This window comes from Myotis lucifugus, unplaced genomic scaffold (genome assembly GCF_000147115.1).
Source record: "Myotis lucifugus unplaced genomic scaffold, Myoluc2.0 scaffold_28, whole genome shotgun sequence".
Taxonomy (NCBI): domain Eukaryota; kingdom Metazoa; phylum Chordata; class Mammalia; order Chiroptera; family Vespertilionidae; genus Myotis; species Myotis lucifugus.
The window spans coordinates 5195326-5206984 of record NW_005871076.1 but is presented as its reverse complement, the minus strand read 5'-3'; positions in this window follow the sequence as shown (position 1 = coordinate 5206984).

Genomic DNA, 11659 nt, shown 5'->3' with positions numbered 1-11659 from the left:
AGAAAAAGATTATCTATGAAAGCCTTGCAGTAGTACTTGGACACTTGCCTAGAGAATAACCAGAATGTGCTAGCTTCTATTATTTCAGAGAAAAAAACAGACTTCACACTGAAGGCTTCACTAATATAGGAATATACTACTTCTGAGTTTAATAAGCTATGAAAATTTAGAAAGGTGATCTATTATCCCTCAGCTCTGCCTTACCCATGCTCAATACATTTATTTATTCCTTCAACAAATATTTTTTAACATATGTTAGGCACCCTTCTCCCTTCTCTCCCCACAGAAAATAAAATATGTTAGGCACTGATCTAGACCCTTGGGATATAACAGTAGCAAAAGACAAACTCCCTGACGTCATGGGGCACATATGCCAGTGGGGAAAGATAAACAATAAACATGCAAACAAATATTTTAAATATTAATGTGTTTCTAAGGAAGGAAATAGCAGTGTGGTTAGAGACTGACTGGTTGGAGGCTACTTAGGTGTAGGAAGCTCTCTAGAGGGAGATGAGACCAGAAAAATGAGAATGAGCCAGCTATTCAAAGAACTGGGAAAGAGCATCCCGGACAGAAGGAATAATAAGAGCAAAGAGTTTAGGATGGGAACAGGCTTGGCATATTTGAAGAACCAAAGGAAGAAGCTGGGTGGGGAGAATTGTAAAAGGTGACATCAGAGAGTTGGGCAGGGGGCCAGACCATAAAAGGCTTTGTAAGCTATGGTCAGGGTTAGAATGTTATTTTGAGCGTGATCTGAAGCCATTGAATGATTTCAAGAAGGGGATTGAAATGATCTGAAGAGATTGATATGATCCCATTTTAAAGAGATGAGTGTGGGTTCTAGGTGGAGAATGGATTGGAGGGAGCAAGAGTAGAAACAAGGAGACCAGTTAAAAGACTATTGCAATAGTACAAGAGATGATGATGGTAGGTCAGCGGTTCTCAACCTGTGGGTCGCGACTCCTTTGGGGGTTGAACGACCCTTTCACAGGGGTCGCCTAAGACCATTGGAAAACACATATATAATTACATATTGTTTTTGTGATTAATCACTATGCTTTAATTATGTTCAATTTATAACAATGAAAATACATCCTGCATATCAGATATTTACATTACGATTCATAACAGTAGCAAAATTACAGTTATGAAGTAGCAACGAAAATAATTTTATGGTTGGGGGTCATCACAACATGAAGAACTGTATTAAAGGGTCGCGGCATTAGGAAGGTTGAGAACCACTGGTCTAGGTGAAGATGATAGCACTGGAGATAGAGAGAAGCAGATGTATTCAGGTAGAGGTTACTGAACTTGATGAAGGAATGGGTTGGGGGTAGGGGTTGGCAATGAAAAAAGAGGAATCAAAGATCATTCCTAATCTCCAAATAATAATGTTGAGTGAAAGAAGCCAGAAAAAAAAAAAGTAACATACTATATGATTTTATGTATATAAAATTCTAGAAAATGCAAACAAATCTAAAGTGACAAAAAGATCAGTGGTTGCCAGATAGTAGTTGCCATGAGGGAAACTAGGGAGGAGGCAGAAGGAAGGGAGTACAAAGGAGCATTAGATAACACTTGTGGTGATGGATATGTTTATGATCTCTTAATTGTGGAGATGGTTTCCTGAGCGGGAACTTATTAAATTGTATACTTTAATGTATTTAGTTTATTGTATGTCAATTATACCTCAATAAAGTTGTTTTAAAAGGAAAACAAAGACTCCTAGGTTTTAGACCTGAGCAAACTAGTTGAATGGTAATGTCTTTTACTGAGAAGAGAAAGTTAATTCTTATGATATAGCCTGCATGCAGTCTCAAAGCCACTCTGTAGGAATAATAAGAATAATCCATCCTCCTGTAAATAGACCATATTAATTGAGAGTATAGGTCAGAGACCCAAAATAGCAATGAATGAAACAATATAGAAGTTTATTTCTCTTTGTCACAATCAACCAGGCATAAGCACTGTAGGGTAAGTATCTCATTCCACAATGCCAGAGTTCCCCGCCCCCTTCTATCTTATCTATATGTTCCAAAATGACTCCTCACCACCAGGTCCGCAGCCTAGCTAGAAGGAAGGGGAAAGTAAGGGCAAGCTCACTTCTTCTCTTTAAAGGCATGTCCTCGCCCTGAACAGTCTGGCTTGGTGGATAGAGCATCAGCCTTGGGACTGAAAGGTCCCAGGTTCGATTCCGGTCAAGGCCATGTACCTTGGTTGCGGGCACATCCCCGGTAGGAGGTGTGCAGGAGGCAGCTGATCGATGTTTCTCTCTCATCAATGTTTCTCTCTATCCCTCTCCCTTCCTCTCTGTAAAAAAAACAATAAAATGTATTTTAAAAATTTAAAATAAAATAAAAATAAAGGCATGTCCTAGAAGTTGTAATAGTTCTGTTGATATTACATTGGCCCAAAAAGAATCACATGGCCATTCGTGGCTGCAAGAAAGGCAGGGAAATGTAGTTATTATAGGCAACTATGTGTCTAGTTAAATACCAGTAATTCAATTATTATGAAAAGGAAATAGAAAATAGTTATTGTGGGGGGGGGGGGGATTAGCAGTTTCTGACATCAGAGCTTTTCAGCTTACAAAGTCATTTGATTTTCACAACTTTGAAAGATAGATAGACTCTGAAGGGTTCATTCAGTCTGAGAGGAAGTTTAGCAGAATGGTTAAGAGTATAGGCTTTGGAGTCTGACATCCTAGTCAAATTCTGTTTCCGCCAAGGATGTCAGACTCCAAGGAAAATTACTTAACTTCTCAGAGCTTCAACTGTAAAATAGACACAATAATAGTACCCATCTCATAGGTTGTTATGAGGATTAAATGCGATAATGCATGCTAAGTGCCTAATATAGTTGTACCTAATCAACATTATGTGTCAAGTATGGTGAACCTGCAGATAAACAAAAGAGCAGTTCACAGTACAGTGGGGGATTCAATAGAGAGTTATCGAAGAATATGGAAATTCTGCTGTAGAGGAAGTGACCACATGAGGTTGGAGAACACAGAGGAGAGGGCTCCTAAACCAGGAGTTTTGTAAGGAAAATAGGAGTTTGTTGCAAAAGGAAGGGAAAATGACTTCCTAGAAGAGAGACAAAACACCAAGGTGAGAGCCTGGTGTCTTCAGGGAAATAAATACAAGTTGTTTGGTATGGCTGAAGCACAGAAGCATGTTAACCACTAAGAGAAAGGGACAGAGATAGATGAGGGGCCAATGGTGGAGAACCTTCCAGGTCAAGCTCAAGAGCTTGGGTTTTATCCTGTGGTCACTGAGTGCAATGAGTGCTATAAGCAGGGGAGTGACTAGTCACATTTACACTCCAGAAGTTACCATGGCTGTTTTAGGTGAAGTGATTCCCAAAAGGCAAAGAGAAATCAGAATTACAGCAGTCATCCAGACTCTGGGGGATTAAACCTAAAGTAATGGAAGAAGAGAGACCCAGAGATGATCAGCTCTTCAAAATTCCTGTCCTGTATTGAGCAAGTTCTCTCTCTCTCTCTCTGCTCACCTGAGGATATTTTTTTCATTGAGATATATAGATATAGATATAGATATAGATATAGATATAGATATAGATATAGATATAGATATAGATATATTTATATATTTATATATTTAACTGTTTCAGAGAGGAAGGGAAAGGGAGAGAGAAATAGAAACATCAATGATAAATCATTGATCAACTGCCTCCTACATGCCCCCTACTGGGGATGGAGCCCACAACTCGGGCATGTGCCCTGACCGGGAATTGAATCTGTGACCTCTTGGTTCATGGGTCAGCACTCAACCACTGAGCCTCACCAGTCAGGCGCCATTGATTTTTTAACAGACAGTGGAAGGGAGGGGGAGAGATAGTGAGAGAGAAACAGCATGTGAGAGAGTGACATCAATTATTTGCCACTCTCCCCCCCCACTTCATCCCCCCACCACACACACACACACACACACACACACACACACATACTCTGACCATGGCCGGGATCAGGATCGAGCCTGCAACTGAGGCACATGCCCTTGACTAGAATCAAACCTGTGACCTTTCAGTCCGTGGGCCAATGCTCTAACCACTGAGTAACCAGTTAGGGTGAGCAAGTGCTCCCTTAATTCTGCCTTTTCTCAGCTGCTTTTCATCACTCAAATAACTTCTTTGATAACATTTCTATAAAAGGTTGACCAAACATCATGATTCACCCAAGACTACAGCAATTTTTATACTGAAAGGTCTGTGTTCTGGGAAATCCCTCAGTCCTGGGCAGGTTGGGCTAGTTGGTCACCCAACATGTAGAGCAGCGGTTCTCAACCTGTGGGTCGCGACCCCTTTGGCAGTCGAACGACCCTTTCACAGGGGTCGCCTAAGACCATCCTGCATATCAGATATTTACATTACGATTCATAACAGTAGCAACATTACAGTTATGAAGTAGCAACGAAAATAATTTTATGGTTGGGTCACAACATGAGGAACTGTATTTAAAGGGCCAGAACATTGAGAACTACTGGGTAGAGGCTTATGGAGAGTCAGTGTAGTGCCTGGAGGCAGATTGCCTGAATTCAGATCTTAGCCCCTTCATGTATCAGGTGTTAGGACAGTGATGGCGAACCTTTTGAGCTCGGCATGTCAGCATTTTGAAAAACCCTAACTTAACTCTGGTCACATAACTTAACTCTGGCCGTGTCACATATAGAAATTTTTTTATATTTGCAACCATAGTAAAACAAAGATTTATATTTTTGATATTTATTTTATATATTTAAATGCCATTTAACAAAGAAAAATCAACCAAAAAAATGAGTTTGCGTGTCACCTCTGACATGCATGTCATAGGTTCGCCATCACTGTGTTAGGACCTTAAGCAAGTGACTTTACTGTAGCTCATTTTTCCAACATGAAAAATGGGGATGATGCAGTATAGTAACTACCTCACAGGGTCACTGTGAGGATTAAATAACATATACTATTTAGAATAGTGCCTGGAACGTTGTATTTGCTGTGAGCATTTTTATAAACCTACTGCCTTCTGGTTTATTTCACTTTGTCTCACACATCCCCTTGCTCTGTCATCCTTTCTGGATGTCTCCAGACCCTCGCTTCAAGCTCTCAGTCATTTCACCAAAGGCAAGGGAAAGACATGTAACACAGGAAACTCTCTGGCCTGTGGGTAGCCTCAGAGAGTATTAAATTGAATTAAATAAGATTGAAGGCTTTTAAGACTTTCTCCCAAGTGGGCAGCCTCCGAATAACAGGGACATCTGCACCTGTATCCTTGGAAAATGAATTCTGTACAAATGCCCGCCTTGGAGGATGGGATCAGGTGAGGCATTTGTAAGGCTTGCATGATAGTTCGTTGAGAGCCTCAGAGACAGGGATGGGGACTGAGTCTCCCCAAGTGACAATTTGCCAAGAAACTCTGAGGTAGCTCTTCCGGCTGACAAAGTAAGGTTTGGGGCTGGGACCTTCCTAGGAGGGGAAGGGGGCTTAGTTGTACTTACCAAATGAAACAGTCATTGGCAACTATGCAAGGAGAGGAAGTGAGTCGTAGGCAGGAACTGGTGGTGGCTTTTCCCAGGCACCTTGCCACATCTGATTCAATATGTTTATGAAAAGTCCAAAGAAAGTGAATGTAAGTTCATTAGATGATTTAAGCCTTTGTAAGAGATGGAGCTGGGTAACAGAGCATAACAAAGGCTGAGTTATTTATGCCATTGCTCAGCAGAGAAAGTAAGGGTGTGGGGCCAAGAATAGGAAAGAAATAAAATCAGGGAAATCAAAAGCCTAGTGGAGAATCCACCAGCTCACCCCAAGTGGAAAAAGTTCATGATCCTTTAAAACAGGAAGAGAAATACAATGGTGTTGAGTTGAAATCTGGACAAAACTCACCATGCATTTTATAAATAGGCACCAAAAAGTACCAGTGCAAAGGAATGTTTTTTCACCCTCAGAGCTCTACCTAGGAGAAGGTGACTAAAGCTTTTCCACAGAGCACCAACATTTAGCAGCTCCAAAAGTTTTAAAATTTATTTTGAATTGTGAGAAACTAAAAAAAATTAATATTTTTCCTATTATAAATTAGAAACGAAAAAAATAATATTTTTCCTATTATAAATTGATTGTAGCACCTATAAGCAAGAAATTTAGTCAAAATAGGAAGCCCCACATAGTCTACCTTATTACTCTCATATACTAGTATAGCCACAGGAAACTCCAGGCTTATGTTGACCAGTTTAGCCTCCACAGTGCAAAGAGACAATGCCTCTTTCCTTCATGGTTCCAGAAAGAGTGCTAGGATTGAATTTCCCTGGCCTAGCTTGGGCCATGTGGCCATCATTGAAACAATCACAATAGCCAGAGACATGGAATGATCTGATTGGCCAGGTATAGGTCATCTAGCCTTTCCTGTAAGGCTAGGAGTACCAGCCTCACCCAAAAAACACATGGACTGAGCTTAAGTTGGGAAAAGTGTCTTCTTTACAAAAGAGTTAACTATTGCCCTATCCAGTTTGGCTCAGTGGATAGAGCCTAAGCCTATGGACTGAAGAGTCCCAGGTTCGATTCCAGTCAAGGGCACATGCCTGGGTTGTGGGCTCAGTAGGGGGCGTGCAGGAGGCAGCTGATCAATGATTCTCGCTCATCATTGATGTTTATTCTCGCTCATCATTGATGTTTCTCTCTCTCTCTCTCCCTCTCCCTTCCTCTCTGAAATAAATAAAAATATATCAAAAGAGTAAACTATCAAAGGAGAAAAAAATATAAATCTCCACTATGCCAAAATTTCAACTTTTTCAATCCTCTCTCCTAATGTATAAACCAATTTCATTTCAATGGCTACCTAAAATTCATGATGGTGAACCCCTATTCTTCCCCAGAGTGCTGGTGAGACCTCAAGGTAACGGTCTTGCTTTGTAATGGAGTCTTTGGATCATTGGACATGAAAGGTCCCATCCAAGGGAACCAAATCTATACTTAATGTTGTTTGGCTTTTCTAGATCAGAAACATTAAGTACTGTCTCTCTGTTTCATTAAACACAAACTGTAGCAGCCACTGTTGATAGGATTGTGGAAGTTACCACTTCCTTTTGTCCCCTCAGCTAAGGTCAAATGCCACAGCCTGCATCTGGGAAGATGGCAAAGTGGCTGGCTGTGGGTGAGTAGCCGCAGTGACCTCACAGGTCCTTCCTTCTAACCACAGTGATTAGTAGATTGCATAAGAGGTCACTAGCAGGAATACTTATCCTGGAACATCAGAATCTGAGGGCAGAAGGCCATATAATCAAGGGGAAAATAGTCCAAGGGAAACCTATTAGTCTATCCATTTGTCACTTATCTCCATTGTGTTCAGCCATCTGAAGTACAGGGTGCTGTATAAAAATTTCAGCAAAGAATTCTAGACTCAAAGAGCTGGAAGGGACCTTTGAGTTTTTCTGGTCTACCACTTCACTTTATAGTTGAGAAAAATGAGGCTCACGAGGAGAAGCGATCAGCCAAGGACATAGCAAATGGTGTCCAAGCTAAGACTAGAGCCTAGTCTTGAATTCCCTTCCAGAGTTCCTTCCATTTCACCCCGTGGCCTCTCTTGGTGGATTCCAGCAAGACTACTACTGAGGCCAAACCGGTTTGGCTCAGTGGAAAGAGCGTCGGCCTGCGGACTGAAGGGTCCCGGGTTCGATTCCGGTTAAGGGCATGTACCTTGGTTGCGGGCACATCCCCAGTGGGAGATGTGCAGGAGGCAGCTGATCGATGTTTCTCTCTCATCGATGTTTCTAACTCTCTATCCCTCTTCTTTCCTCTGTAAAAAATCAATAAAATATATTTTAAAAAAAAAAAGACTACTACTGAGTCTCACCCAGAACAATTTGGAGTCAAGAGGCTCCATTTGTCTCAGGAATAAGGGGCTCCTTTTTGTTGGTATGTGGTAAAACAACTGTAATCAATAACAGCTACCAGAAATGCCAACGAGGAAGTAAGACCACCACCCCCCACCAGATTTATGGCTTAAAAAAACTGCAGAGATCAGCTTGATCCCACATGGTGACTAATTTCACTGAATGGTAACCCCTTGCCTCATTATATGCTCATTGTAATACATGAGCATGCTAAATGACACTCCCCCAAGGCAATGATTGGAAACGGAAAGCCAATATAAAGACACAAAATGGCTGACAGAGCTCCTCTGAGGAGTCTCCACCCCTTTCCCGGGATCCTGTATTCCTTCCCCTTAATCAAGGAAGCAAATTCTGCTAAATGAGAGGCTGCTCTGCCTGTGGAGTAGCCCACTCTCTGTCTCAGGGTTTCACTAATAAACTCACTTTCACTTTATGCTGGTTCACATTTGAATTCTTTGCTGCACAAAGCCAAGAACCCACAGTGGGTCAGGACCCTCTGGTTCCCAGACCGCCCCCACCACCCCCTCCCCCCGGCAGGCCTGCCTCACTTCAATGGCACTTAAGACATATAGATCTTGAAAAGGGTCTCCATCCCAGAGCACCAAGAGAAGAAGAAATAGAAAAAACTCCAGGGCTTTGGTCCCTGCAGCAGATGTGGGCTGTGCACTGGGAATTTGGGATATTCCATAAATACACTAGGATGTCTATGATATACTTAGCAGTATATGCTAAATGTTGTACCTGTAAGGCTTTTTTCTGTGGATCAGGATGAGCATATCTCCTCAGCATCTCAAAGGGGCTGATAACCCTCAAAAGGTTAAGTGATCGTTCAAAAGTGGGTTGTCATCAGAGATAGCAGAAAAGCTTTAAAAGCACTGGTAGCTGGGCCCCTCCCTCTGAGAGGTGCTTCAGCCGATCTGTGCTGGGCCCAAAGAATCTGCATTTTTTAGAAGCTCACCAGGCTTAGAAGCTACGGCTCTAGAAGAAAATACTAATGAAAATGCTTTTCTGTAAGGGAAAGGGAAAATTGCCTCAGGATTTGGCATGTTGAAGCCATTTTGATGTAAATAATCCAGGTATTTATGACAAAGAAAAATTAGAATTCCTGGAAAGGAGAGGGAGCTGAAACCCCAGAGGTCTTAGAGAAAACAGTGGAATTCAGAAGAAGGCCAAGGTTCTGTTACATTGCATTGTGACCATAGCTTACACCCCAGCAAACCAGCTCTTTAGTACATACTCTGTTTCCCTGACCTTATCCTTCAGGGCTCATCAGATTCTGTGAATCCCCAATCCTCAGGGTAATAGAACATCAGTGCAAACCCATCACACTTGGCATTTTTATAATTTCTGAATAAAAAACTACTCACACATTGACTTTGTTTATTTATGCATGAAGCACATATTTAAGTGTCTACCAGTTGCTAAGTACTGCTCTAGCAGTCCTCATGACCCTCACAATCTGGCAAGGGACTGGGTTCATTTCACAGTCTTACTACGAATTGGGGTTATAAGGAGATCTTCCCCTTGATTTTAGTGGCTTCATCACACCAGTTTCTCTTCTATTCCTAGAACACACCGAGTCTTTTCTTTCCTCCAGGCTTCACACATGCTGGCTCGAACATTCTTACCGGCACTCTGCCCATTCACCTGCAACTAAACCTGTGGTGTCAGCTGCAATGGCCTTTTCTTGAAGAGGCCTTTAACTGCCTCCTCAATTTAAAGTAGTCCCCTCCCCCTCTCGCCCCCCTCCCCCTTATCCTCTCCCAGAGCATCTTACACTTTTTCTTGATAGCATTTATCACAATTTTAATAGTACATTTATTTGTGTGATTATTTTTAAACTTCACTAAAAAAAGTAATTCATACAATAAACACATATTAAATGAGAACAGTATACTATATAACAGGAAAAGAAAATTAGCTCCCTGCTCTTGATGTGGGGAGCCGATACAGGGTTAAGCCTCGGACTGACCTGTTGGCAAAGTCACAAACAAGTCCCAGCTTAGAGGGCACAGTCCTCTTAGCATAATTAGGCTTGACCTTATAACGCTCCCCAGATCTTATCTGGGAGGCTAATGGGCTGAGGGAAGTGCAGGAAGTGGCCCAAACAAGTGAAACTCACAAGAACTGTGTAACTATGGTAACCACTACCTTGTTTACCTCTGACTATAAAATAAAGGCTCAGCTTGCCTTGGGATCTCTCTCTGTGGCCTCAGCCAGGCATAGGAAGATCCACGGAGACTAAAGAGAGCTAGAGAGTTCTGAACGCTGTCTCCGTGTAAAACATTCTTCGCCGACTCCGTCCACACCTTTGGAAACCCCTGGCCCGCTGGGCCTGGACCCTGGCACCCCAATATTTCCAAATTATCTCTTGTCTCTTCTCTTTCATTTATGTGCGGCTCCTCTTCAGATCCTGAACCCTGAACCACGAGGGACGTGGAGGGAAACATTTACAACATCTTGACCACGTGGAGGGAAACATTTATAACATCTTGATCCCTGATTTTCAGTTCTTCTTCCCACAGGCAAATGCTATTATCATGTATATTCTATAGGTATCCTATGTAGTTTTGTGGGTCCATGTAACTATTAAGTGGCTATCTCCTCTACTAGACTGAGGATGGGTACTGTGTCTATTTGTTCATTGCATTATTCCTGGTACTTGTCATGTAATCAGCGCTTTGTAGGTGTTAGTGGGATGAATGAATAGATGTTAAAAGAACAGAGATTGGGTCAATATCTAAACTGCCAGCTCTTGTGCATCTTCCCTGGCCCCGCTCAGCACTGAGCACACAGTAAACTTTACTGATGCTCCTGTGCTCCCTTAACTCTCAGTTTATACCTGTGAGAGCAGCTTCTCAGACGGTGCTGAAATTACTGTTTACTTGTTTGTCTGTCTCTCCCAGAAGACGGTGAGCTCCTCGAGGGCAAAGACCACGTTTTACTCTTCTGGAATGCTGTGCTAAGCATCCTGGAAGTCAGTGAATACTCTCTGACTGGCTGCTTATCTAATCTGACTCATCCGACTGTTGGCTCCTTTGCAACGCTCTTAAACTCTGCCAGTTTGCAGCCTGTGAGAGCAGTTCAGAGTTGTTATTTTTCCAATAAAGACTAGTGTTTTCTTCGAAAGCTCGAAACTTAGAGAGATGCACTTCACTTGAACCTAACGGCAGATTCTCATTTCTTTTAAGGACTAGTTTCCTTACCTATAAAATGGGGATACTGGTGCCGACCTTCCAGGGCTGTGATAATTGCACGAGGTCGTATGTAAAAGCATCAAGCGCATCAAGGCAGTTGTTCACTTTCCCACGCCCTTCAGCAAAAAGAAGAGTCTCAGTGCCGGTTTTGCTAAAATGAAGAAGTCTCTGCATGGAAAGTAGGGTCAGGCAGACAGGAACTTTAATTCTGACCCCAGTTCAAACATCATTGAGACTGTGATATGAGAATCATTAATAAGGAAAACAATTAAACAAGGACTTGAAGTATAATGTTTGCATGTCAAAGAAACTGCTGAGTGATGCATCCTCAGAACACAATACAGAGACCTAGAAGGTCCCCTCAAGGTCACATATAGTCTGGTCCATGCCTGCCCCTTCTGTCTCATCTTGCTGCACTCCTCCCTCTCCTCTAGGTCCCAGCCATTTGAACTTCCTTTGTTCTTCCTGTACCCTTTTGATGCCAGGATTTTGCATATGCTCTTTTATCTGTCTGTCACTCACTTATCCTATAATTCTAAACTTGAAAATTTCTTCCCCCGGGAACACTTCTCTTGA